General features: G+C 44.0%; 1 protein-coding gene across 3 annotated transcripts in view; it reads left to right on the top strand.

The window, feature by feature from the left end:
- Positions 1–1,245: 1,245 nt before the first annotated feature.
- Positions 1,246–10,864, top strand: part of AZIN1 (antizyme inhibitor 1) — a 32,346-nt gene continuing 22,727 nt past the window's right edge. For all 3 annotated transcript variants that reach the window (XM_060115845.1, XM_060115843.1, XM_060115842.1), the window contains exons 1-2: positions 1,246–1,581; positions 6,077–6,214. The gene's annotated coding sequence lies outside the window, so the exon portion shown is untranslated. The remainder of the gene's footprint in view (positions 1,582–6,076; positions 6,215–10,864) is intronic.

Below are 10,864 nucleotides of genomic sequence, written 5' to 3'. Positions count from 1 at the left end.
TATGAAATCAGGAAAAGAGTCCACAGCTCCTGATTTCTACCTAATACTTTCATCCCAGAGCCTACATTTCAGCGTTGCTACCGTTCTACTCAGGAATGTTCTCTTACTTTCTTATCTCATGATTTAGTAATCAACCACAGTGCAGCTCACAAAGTAAACAGACCGTCGGGAAGTACCAGAGGAAAAAAGTCTGGGTCTTTATCTCAAAGATTTTGGAGGGGTGTGTCAGTACATATTTCATTGAGTCTGAGTTGCAAGGCAATAGCACGGGAGGACTCAGGGTTTCTGATGAGTAGCGCGAAGACATTTTTAAAAGATGAGAATTAAAAGCCATGCAGGTCGTCCTAGGTTCGCCAGTAAAAATAAGTTTGTTATGGAGTAGTAAAATTCAAATGACCGCGCAACGAGACGTAGGGGGTTAAAGTAATGCGCCCTTGTAACGTCGGTAATGCCCTCTCCGACACTGGTCCTTCGTTAATAAGGACTGGGTCTGACTGCACCAACTCTTTTAAAAAGGAAGACATAAATGCCACTAATTAAAAAAAAAAATCCTACTGCACCACACTGCAACGTGCGAGCACGGGGACATTTCCACGCGGTCACGAGCCTCTGCAACCACCCGAACACTGGGCCGAGCCGTCCTGGCCATTAGGAACTCGCTTCCTAAAAGGAGCGCTGCATCCCGCGGGGACTGGAGCTTCACCCTGGGAGGGCAGTCCCCAGGCGCAGCCTACAGAGCCCTCCAAAGCGGAGGCTCTCGAGGGGGGGAGTCTCCGGGGTGGCTGGCACGGACCTCCCTTTCACCCTCTCCAGGCAGTGCTCGCGTCGCGCAGCCCATGGCCCCGGACTGCGCTCGGCGCAGTTCCTAAAGCGCCCGGGCCCGCCTCGGGCGTGAGCGCAGGCGCCCAGGCGGCGGGGGCGCGGGCGATGCAGCGTTCTGCCGGAGCCACCTCCCTTATCCCCCGCCCGCCCACGTCCGCGCGGCGGTCTTCCACGGGCGCGGAAGCTGCCGAGGGCGGGAAGATACCGGACGACCGGCACCTGCATCGCGGGGTTGCCCGGCCCCACCCCCTTTCTCTCCCTCCGCGCCGTACCCATTTCTCTTCCGCCCCCTCCCTTCTCTCCGGGCCGCAGCCCCGCTCCGCCCGGCTCCCGCGGCGACCCGGCCGCCGTGACATCACTAGACCCCGCCCCCTTTCTATAAATAATGGCGTCTCTGGCGCCGCCTTCTCACACTCTCTGGCTCTTCGCTCGGTTGCAGTGTTTCGTTTTTTCGCCTTCTCTGCCTCTTCTCATCCTTTCTCGCTCTCTGCTCTGCGGTGTGACGAGGCTGAATCCTCTCCGCACCCAGCCCTCGCCTTTCTTCTTCTGCCCGCGCTGTTGTTCTATTTCTCTCCTTCGGCCGCCGCCGCCACTGCTGCACAGCTGGTGTCGGTGCCGCGCTTTTCCCCCCACGTCGTCCCCGCAGCCTATGGCCCAGGCCGCCTTGGGTATTTCTGCTCAAGGTAACCACATCCCTCTTTAAAAATTCCGCCTAAAAAGAGAAGACGCTTTACCCGACTCTTTGGGCCGTTATCTCACGTGAGTACCGACCCGAGGGGCGCGGCCGGGGCCGGGGCGCGGGGCCGGCCTCGGGGTGCTGCCGGGTGCCTGGGGCTGGGCCCTGCCGCCCGGCCGGCGTCCCCGCAGCGCCCCGCGGCCGGCCGCCTCGAACATGGCGGATGGCGGCGTGTGTGGTGGCTGCCGGTGCTTCCGCGGTGGCGGCGGCGCGGCGGGCTGGGGCGGCGGGAGGCCGCTGGCCGCCGGGCCGAGCCCGAGCAGCTGCTTTTGGGGCGAGGGGGCGTGTGTGTGGGGGGCGCGCGCGGGGGTCTCGCCGCCGGGGGTCGGCGGCGCCTCCGGGCGGCGTGCGGCCCCCACCCCGCTCCCGTGGTGCATTGCTGTTTCCGGGGAGGGGGACTGGCTGCAACCCTGAGGGGCCTTGGTCCCGCCGCCAGACCCTGAGCGGCGCCGCGCCTTCGCCTCCGGGAGCCTGGCGGGAGCGCGACCGGTTGCAACCGCCGCGGCCTTAGGTTATGAATGGAGCGGGGCGGGCCCGGCGCCGGCCTCCTGTGACAGCTGCCGGAGGAGGACGGGTGCTCGAGGGTGCGGGGAGTGCGGCCCCCCTCTGCTGGAGGAAAGTTGACGCCGCAAGGGGCCAGGCGGCGGGGAAGCCCCGGTGTCAGGTAGCGAGCGAGAGGCCTTTGGCCCCTTCTGGAAGCCTCGGGGCTGCTGCTCCGCCCCCTGCGGCGCTCCTGATTGGGCCGAGTCGCCTTCACTCACCCCAGCCACCTCCTGGAGCCCGAGGATTAGTCACCATGGCTTCGTTTTCCCGGCCGCGCCACGATTCCAGGGCAGAGAGAGCGGTAGGCTTGGGTGGCTTATCAAGCACTGTTTTGGCAGTTAATGGTGCTGTTTTAACCCTTCCCCAGTGTATATCCTGAACGTGTGTTTCTTAGGCTAAGCTGCTGGTTCGGCGACCTGAAACGGTCGGGAACACAGTTTACGGCCCCATGATGTTTCAGCAGATTTAACTGGCTTTTGTGGTTGCCTCGTGGATACTTTAAGATGTTTTGTGTCCCGTCGCGTTTCCACCGTTGAACCCCCTGCTTGGGTGGGAACCGGAGGACACTTAAGGGAGAGAATTGATGTGTGATCAAGGAAAGGTTGATGTGGACGAGCCTGGCAGAAATACAGCTAATGATTATAGGGCAAGGCTCTAACAATCCTTTGATTTATTTTGCAACCATAGGAGAGTACAGATGCTGGTTTTGAAGGCAAATAAGCCCAGAAGAGTTAGAAGCAAAGATAGGCTCTTGATGATTATAGGTGATATGGTAGGTCCCGGAATCAAGTAATAATCAGTGCCGTCCCTCCTGCCACCCAGGTTTAACTTATAAATTGTCAAACATACAGAGGGAGTGAAAGAATTGTACCCTCACCTACGTTCAGTAAACACTTAAACGTTTTCCTTTATTTGCCATTCCACTGTGCATTCATCAGTTTTATTTTTCTATGTATTTCAAAGTAAGTTGGAGACATCAGAACACTTCACCCCTCCAACTTCAGTATGCACATATCATTAAGTAGAGTTAATAGGGTAAAATTCACAAAACAGCAGAATGCACAAATCTTAAGTATACCGTTTGATGAGTTTTGACAGAAATACAGCTGTGTAATCCAAACCTTTAACAAAGATGAGAACATCGCCATCAAACCCAGAAAATTCTCTTTTGCCCCTTCAAACTCCATCCCTCACTACCCACAGAGGCAACCACTGTTCTGACTTTTTACTAACCATATAGATTAGTTATTATGGAAGCCTATTCTAGAACTTTCATAGGCATATATACTGTATGCATTGTATTTTGTAAAAGGCTTCTTTAACTCAGAATGTTTTTGATATTCATCCATTCATCAGTAAATTGTTACTTTTAACTGCCGAGTAGTAGTCCATTATATGAATACCTTGCTTGATTTTTTTTTTAAACAACTTTATTTTGGAATAATTTTGGATCTATGGAAAAGTTACAAAGATAACATGGAGTTGCTTTGTACTTCTCACCTAGTTTACCTTATTAGTAAGAGGTGTCCATAGTACATTTGTCAAAATTAAGAAACTGACTTTGATACATTACTACCACCTAAACTCCACACTTTCTTTGGATTTCACCAGTTTTTAATGTGCTTTCTGTCCAGGGGCCAATCCAAGATACCACACTACATTTAGTTGTCATGTCTTCCCCAGTCATCTCTGATTTGTGACAGTTTCTCATGTCTTTGACAGTCTAGAGAAGTACTGGCCAGATATCCAGTGAAGTGTCCCCAATTTGGGTTTGTTTGATATTTTTCTCATGATTGGACCAGGGTTTGGGGTTTTTGGAAAGAATACCCAGAACAACTTGAAAAGTCATTGGTAAAAGCAAGGTAAGTTGTTCAGAGAAATACTGATAGTTTGGGGGATACTAAGTTTCTGGGTAGTTACTGTCAAAGTGATGGGAGGTTTTTGGTGATTTATTGGCCAGCTGCTGACTCGGTTAACTCTAGTTTTCCCTGTGCTGTCTGCCAAGATAGTGTAGCAAGGGACATTCTCTTCAAACAGTTAAGGAATTTGATTGCAGTGTTGTACATGATCCAACTGATAGAAACACAATTCTAAATGAGAAAAATTTATCTTTCCCTATACCTTCTATTTTTCCATATTTTTATTTTCTTATTTATTTATTTATTTATTTACTTATTTATTTATGGCTGTGTTGAGTCATCGTCGCTGTGCGCGGGCTTCTCATTGCGGTGGCTTCTCTTCTTGTGGAGCACGGGCTCTAGGCGTGCAGGCTTCAGTAGTTGTGGCAGGCGGGCTCAGTAGTTGTGGCTCGCGGGCTCTAGAGCACAGGCTCAGTAGTTACGGCGCACGGGCCTAGTTCTTCGGCAGGTGGGATCTTCCCGGACCGAACTGACGTCCCCTGTGCTGGCAGGCGGACTCCCAACCACTGAGCCACCAGGGAAATGCTCCATATTTTTATTTAACCTCCTCTTATGGTTTATCTTGACTGTACAGATGAACATTCAGTTCATCCTGTATGTAAATGACGCTGTACCCCTTTTATTTATATTAAAGGGTGCCTTTCAAAGTTTAGAGTCTCCATTTCCTACTAGTATCTTTTTCATTAGGTGGAAATATTTTAGAGATCCTTCTGAAGAACATTCTTGAATGTCTGAAGTGTAATCTTCTCAACATTTCACAGTACTGCTCCTGGGTTGCATTAAGCAGCAAAATAGCTATTGATCTATAGCGGGTCGGGGTGGGGGGCGGTGGATGAAAATGTTTCAGCCAGGATAATTATCCTATTCCTTAGAACAGTTAAGAATAAACTCTGTCTCTAGTGTGAGTCGGCTTTTAATTTACTTTTAAAATTACCTTGGTTTGGGAAGAATTGGAACCTTTGTTTTGGAGTACTTAGATGGAATCTAACATGATGATATAGTCACTGCTGCATATTAGTATAGGTTTTTGCCTCATTGTCCATAAGTGTCATTGAGCATGTGAGCAGGATACCCCTAGTAGATTGAAAGAACATTTTACCTCCCCTAAGGGTGCCTCTATCCTGGTTGAGATGAGATATGCTTAAGATGTGTCTAGAGTGCTTCTGAAATCTCAGATTCTTCTAATTCCTAAATTTCATTATTTTTCTGGTTCCCTTCTTACCACCCATCTTCTAGCAGATACTGTCAGGTTGTATTACTTTAAGGTAGCAATCACTGAATTACAAATAGAAGTATAGATGTAGCTGTTTAGGTTAGGGGTGATAAGTCTGTCCTGTCAAATCATAATAGGTAAAAACCATTTCTAAAACTTATTTAGCATTTTGTAGCATGCCAGGCACATTCACATTCATATGTTGTTCCTAGTGATAGTAGAGTGACTTAGGTTGGGAATGAGGAGGAGGTAAACCGTAAGAGGTTACTTGTCGGATATGTAAGGCAGGTCTCAAAAGTTATTTCATGTGCGTACTTAGTGTATTAGCTAAGTCACAAAATGTTTTTCTTTTTGATATGTAGTAGGATTTTACACTTAAGCAAAGAAGAACTTAGAATTTGGAGAGTAGAAGAAGGCTTGTGGGTAGTTTCAGACTATTAGATATACATATAAAATCTTGCACACACACCGGGTTAGTGAGGGCACTTGGACATCTTAAAATTATAGGCCACTTAGAAGTTTGAGTTTTGGAGGACAAATAAAAGCAAAAATGAAATTCGGTGAAGGCTGGAAACTGAGTAGGTAGAGTAACTTGGTAAGATGACCATGACCTCAAATTCTGTCAGTTCTGTACTCAAGCAGCTTGGAAATGCTCACTACATAAAAAAGTACTTGGTACTGTGATAAACCCTTTGAAAACATCGTTTTGTGTAATGTGCTTTAATGAAACACTTCAAACTAAAACTTCTTCCCGCACTTAATCTTTACATCAATTTAACCTTCTTGAAGCGCCACCTAACATTGTTTACCACTGGACTTATATACTTTTATTTTCTTCTTTAGGGCGAACTTTCTGACCAAGTATACAACTACCCAGAGGGCCTAGGAGAAGTGCTGTATAGAGAGCAGTTCGACTTCAACGCTGAGCCACCTTGGGAACCTAGCTGATGATAGGGGGGTTCCATCTCCTAACTTGTCCATGTAAGTATTTTCACATCTGCAGAGGGTGAGGGAGGGTCTTGCAAAATAGAAGTAAAGGAGAGTTCTTGTTGCTCAGTCTTTTTCAAAACTTGAAATTGTATTTACCACTTACGCCCCACCCAGCCCCCCACCTTTTATTTTGGCCGAACTGCGTGGCTTGAGGAATCTTAGCTCCCCCACCAGGGCTTGAACCCAGGCCATGGCAGTGAGAGAGCCTGAAATCATAACCATTAGGCCACCAGGGAACTCTCCCACTTACCCTTAAAGTTGATTCAGTTGTATGCATTGTTTACTAGTGGCTGGATCCTTATTTGTTACTGTATCTTAAGTACATACTGCAGGGTAAGTTTTAGGAAATCTTACTATTCCAGATTTTAATATAAGTTGGAGAGGTGGTTTTTTGTTTGTGTTTTAATGAGGTATGGGTAGTAGTTTAGCACGCCGTTCAACCATTTAACTTGTTAGATTCAAGTATTTGGAGTATTCAAGTAAAAAATTCAAGTATTCAATACTTGAATTCAAGTATTCAGGCAAAATATTCTGCTCTCCATTCCACTCAAACCTCTGCCACAGAGCATGGGATATAAGAGGTGAATCTTAGTTCTTGTTTTTCTAGTTACGAGCATCTTGCCAAATACAATGTAATTTCTAAGAGTTTATGTTCTTTTTCACAAAATGACTTTGTATAACACTCACCTGGTAGAAAAACTGCTTGTTTTTAGAGGTATTACTGAGAGATGATACACGTTTATCTCTCAACCAGCTGCCTTCCCAAGAGATTTTCAGGGATAGTTTTTGACTATACTTGATTTTCTGTGTATGAATTTAACTTTGAATTTAAACCTGTGTGCAATATGCAGTTCCACAGTAAACTGTTGTTCGAACTTGTGCTGCTAGATTTGTGTGGTTCATTTAAATTTTTTTATTATTTGTAGATTTCTTGCAATTGAAATTTGGGTTTTGGTGTTGAGGTTTGAATGTCTTTAAGTGGGCTAGAGACCTGGAGTAACATTAGAAAATTTCAGGAAAGAGGTCTAATTGGATAGCGGATGTTAAAGCAGACCTTTTCAACACATTTTACCGTTAACCTCAAATTACAATTTTAGACTTCTTTTTTTAAGTCTAAAGAGAAAGGGGGGAAACAGTTTAAATAATACAAATTCTTGAAAGTTCTACTGACTTGGAACCCAGACTGGAGGGTTTCCCGTACTGGCTTTCTCCTAGCTGTGTGAATTTGAGCAAATTGCTTATTTTTTAAATCACAGCTGTAAAATGAAGTTGAACTAGAACAGTTCCTTTAATTGTGAATTGATACAATGATTTCTCTTTTTTTGAGGGTTTTAATCACCCTTTGTTAATGCAATGTGTGTGGTCTTTGGAACAGTAGCATTAGCATAACCTAGAATAGAACTGCAAGACTCTCAGCTCCACCCAAACCTGAATCAGAAATCTGCATTTTAACCAAGTGGCTTGTATGCATATTAAAGAGAAGTACAGTTGCCACCAGTTCAGTGCCAAGCCAGTTACCTCTTTAATTTTTGTTAGTCATCTATTCTCCTTCCAGCATATCTGATGTTTTCTCCCAAGTTGGCTTAGAGATAGAAAACTTTTCTGGGTGGGGTGTAGTTGACTCCATAGTTGAGAGGGGAATAGATTCAAAGTTGGAAGTTTCATAACAAGCTTCATGTTTTAAGCAAGACCATATTAAAGGGTAAGATTTTTATTTCAAGTCTCTTTTTTTTTTTTTTCCGGCACGCGGGCCTCTCACTGTTGTGGCCTCTCCTGTTGCGGAGCACAGGCTCCGGACGCGCAGGCTCAGCGGCCATGGCTCACGGGCCCAGCCGCTCCACGGCATTTGGGATCTTCCCGGACCACCGGGGCACGAACCCGTGTCCCCTGCATTGGCAGGCGGACTCTCAACCACTGCGCCACCAGGGAAGCCCCAAGTCCGTTTAATGGAAACCTGACTTTGCATTATATTTTATATTTCTACTGGTGTTTCCTCTTAGACTTGAGAAACATATTAGTGAGCTCATACATTTATAAATGATTCTGCCAACTCAGAGAAAAGTCTTTAAGATGATTAATATTGTAGAACTCAGAAAGTCTATAATTTCCCCCTCTTTTTTTGTTTGTGGAGGTGTAGTGTATATAGGCACAGATAGAAAATGCTAACACTTCATTCTGAAGGTTCCGGCAGCCAAAGTGACTGACTTATTTATTATGCCCAGGTACAGTGTATATTATGTTAAGTGAAACTTTAGTTCTTGGTGCTTTGCTATAAAGCTACAGCCACAATCCCTTATTCATGTAATTCCAAAATCCTAAAGTTAAAAAAAATTATATAGCTTCCTTGATGTGACCTAACCTGATTTGGGAACAAAAAGTTGACCTGAATCTGAGCTAATTTGAGGCTATTTTTATTTTGACTTATCCCATTTAGTGCTAATATTCCTAATTCTGCTGCCTCCTGGAGAGCGTTAAATAATATATTAAACGTATATGTACTAAATTGCCATTCTAAAATCTGAGAAATTTTGAATCCAGAAAGATATCTTGCCCCAAAGGTTTCTTGACTAGAATTAGTAAAGGTGGCAAGAGAAATTGTACATTCCAGAAATTTCCTTAGGTATCAATAGCTGTTTGCAATACTAGACATTGAAATCCTGATATTTCCTGTGGAGGAACAATACTGTTTGGAAAATTAGAAGTCAAAGGATCTAACACACTGGCCTTCATGGAAAACACTTAGCACATAGCACTGCCAAACGTATAATTCCATGACCCATGTTATGCTTCCAGCACTCCAGTAGGATTTCTGTTTAGGTGGTCTAAGCTCTAGGATTTGGCTTCTGAGTTAGGTTTTCAAATCAGGTAACCATCTGAATTTTTAGATAGTTCATTTCATTAAGTATATGGAAACTTTATAAGCTGCTTGCATAGTAAAATTTTTTCTTTTGTATATGTGTGTGGTGTAATGTGTGAGCACTGTAAAGATATCATAACAAATGCTTAAGCTTAATAATATCTCAGATTACTGAAGGGCTCTAATTGTGGAAAAGTTTTTGTGTATGTTTTAAATTTCTTAGCCTCTATGCTGCAGTAGTTTTTTCAGTGGGCTATATTATCAAGTTATTTTAGCTACAGCTCCAATTATAATTAATAGATCAGCCTAATGGAAAAATTTTAAAGGCTGTTTCAGAAAACTAAATTCTCTTCTAACCAGCTTCTTTTATTAGCAGATCTAGTGATGATTGAGTTAATCTAGTCAGATTGAGTTAATTATTAACATATACCTTTTAATGTTTTGTTTCTAAGAATAGAAAAGAGATTCAATTAATTGATTTGTCTAAATGGACAAGTTTTGCCTAAAATTTTAAATATTTAAATTACCAATATTTGGTGATTTAAAGATTCTGTGATGTAAGCAAATTCACAGAACTTTTATTAATGGTTGTTGGTGCTCTTTGACCACGAAGACGAATAAAACTATCATTGAAAACACACTGATTTAGGGACCAGTTTTTAAAGTATGTGTATCCCCTTGGCATGCAAAAAGTAGTATTCAGTGGTGCCTCATTGCTTGTGTAAAGTAGCAAGAAAGCATTCTATATAATCCCAATGGGAATAATAGGATGTTAATGGATAAAACGGTTTGGGGGACATGGTATTCTTTCTTCAGGCAAATTTAGACTTTTCTGGGGGGGCCAAATAGATTAGAAAGCAGTGTAGACCATTTTTAAAGGGAATAAAATTGTTCTTGCATTTATTACAGAAGATAGCTGAGAAAGTTAATAGTCACTACCAATCTGTGTATTCCATTACACTCCCTTTGGTCTTAATTTTAGAGTTTTTGAGTTTGGGGTTTTTCTCCTCTGCCCTCAAAAAAGCATTTAGAGACACTTAATTCTTCTGATTAGGAGTAAATAAGATATTGTGCAAACTGTACGTCATAAACTATAAAATCTAGGTAAATGGTAGGCTGCAGTTTTAGGCTGGCCATTGTTCAGACCACCCTAAGGAGGCCATTGCAAGTGCAATGCTGTCGTGCTGGTAAGGCCTAGAAGACACAGATGCTTTTGTCCTTCACCTCCATTCCAGGGCCATCCATGCACACTGAAGCAGTTTGTCACAACCTAACCGAAACAAAGATTTGGCCATCTTTTTTCTAATCCAGGGAATAATGTGAAGAACATTATGGCATAAGTAGAAAATATTTGTGCAGTGTACTGAGTTGCAAGGATTAGGCTGATGAAGTTCAGCCTGCCCAAACCATACCCAGCCACCATGAGGTCTTAAATGCCTATAACTGAGTGAGTTGCAGCAGGAGCCAAGATGATAAAACCCTTTTGGAACGCTCTGCTCTAAACTTTTCCACCTTTCTTCATTATCTTATGTAAGCACACATTTCATTTCTCTAGGATTTACTTGGTGTGGAGTTTTGACCTTTCTTTCCTTTACTGTCTAGTTTTGTAAACTTGTGAATTGATCTTTGTTACCTTGAGCAAAATTATTTGGGGGTACCATGGTTTTTGTTCTTGTTTTTTTTTTATCTGTGATGTGTGTGGACTTGATCCTTAGAAGTTTAAAATTTTTTTATGAAAACAGCATTCTCTAGAACTGCTCTGTTCAGTACAGTAGCCACTAGCC

This window comes from Mesoplodon densirostris, chromosome 13, assembly GCF_025265405.1.
Source record: "Mesoplodon densirostris isolate mMesDen1 chromosome 13, mMesDen1 primary haplotype, whole genome shotgun sequence".
Taxonomy (NCBI): domain Eukaryota; kingdom Metazoa; phylum Chordata; class Mammalia; order Artiodactyla; family Ziphiidae; genus Mesoplodon; species Mesoplodon densirostris.
This window is presented reverse-complemented; position numbering and strand designations above follow the sequence as displayed.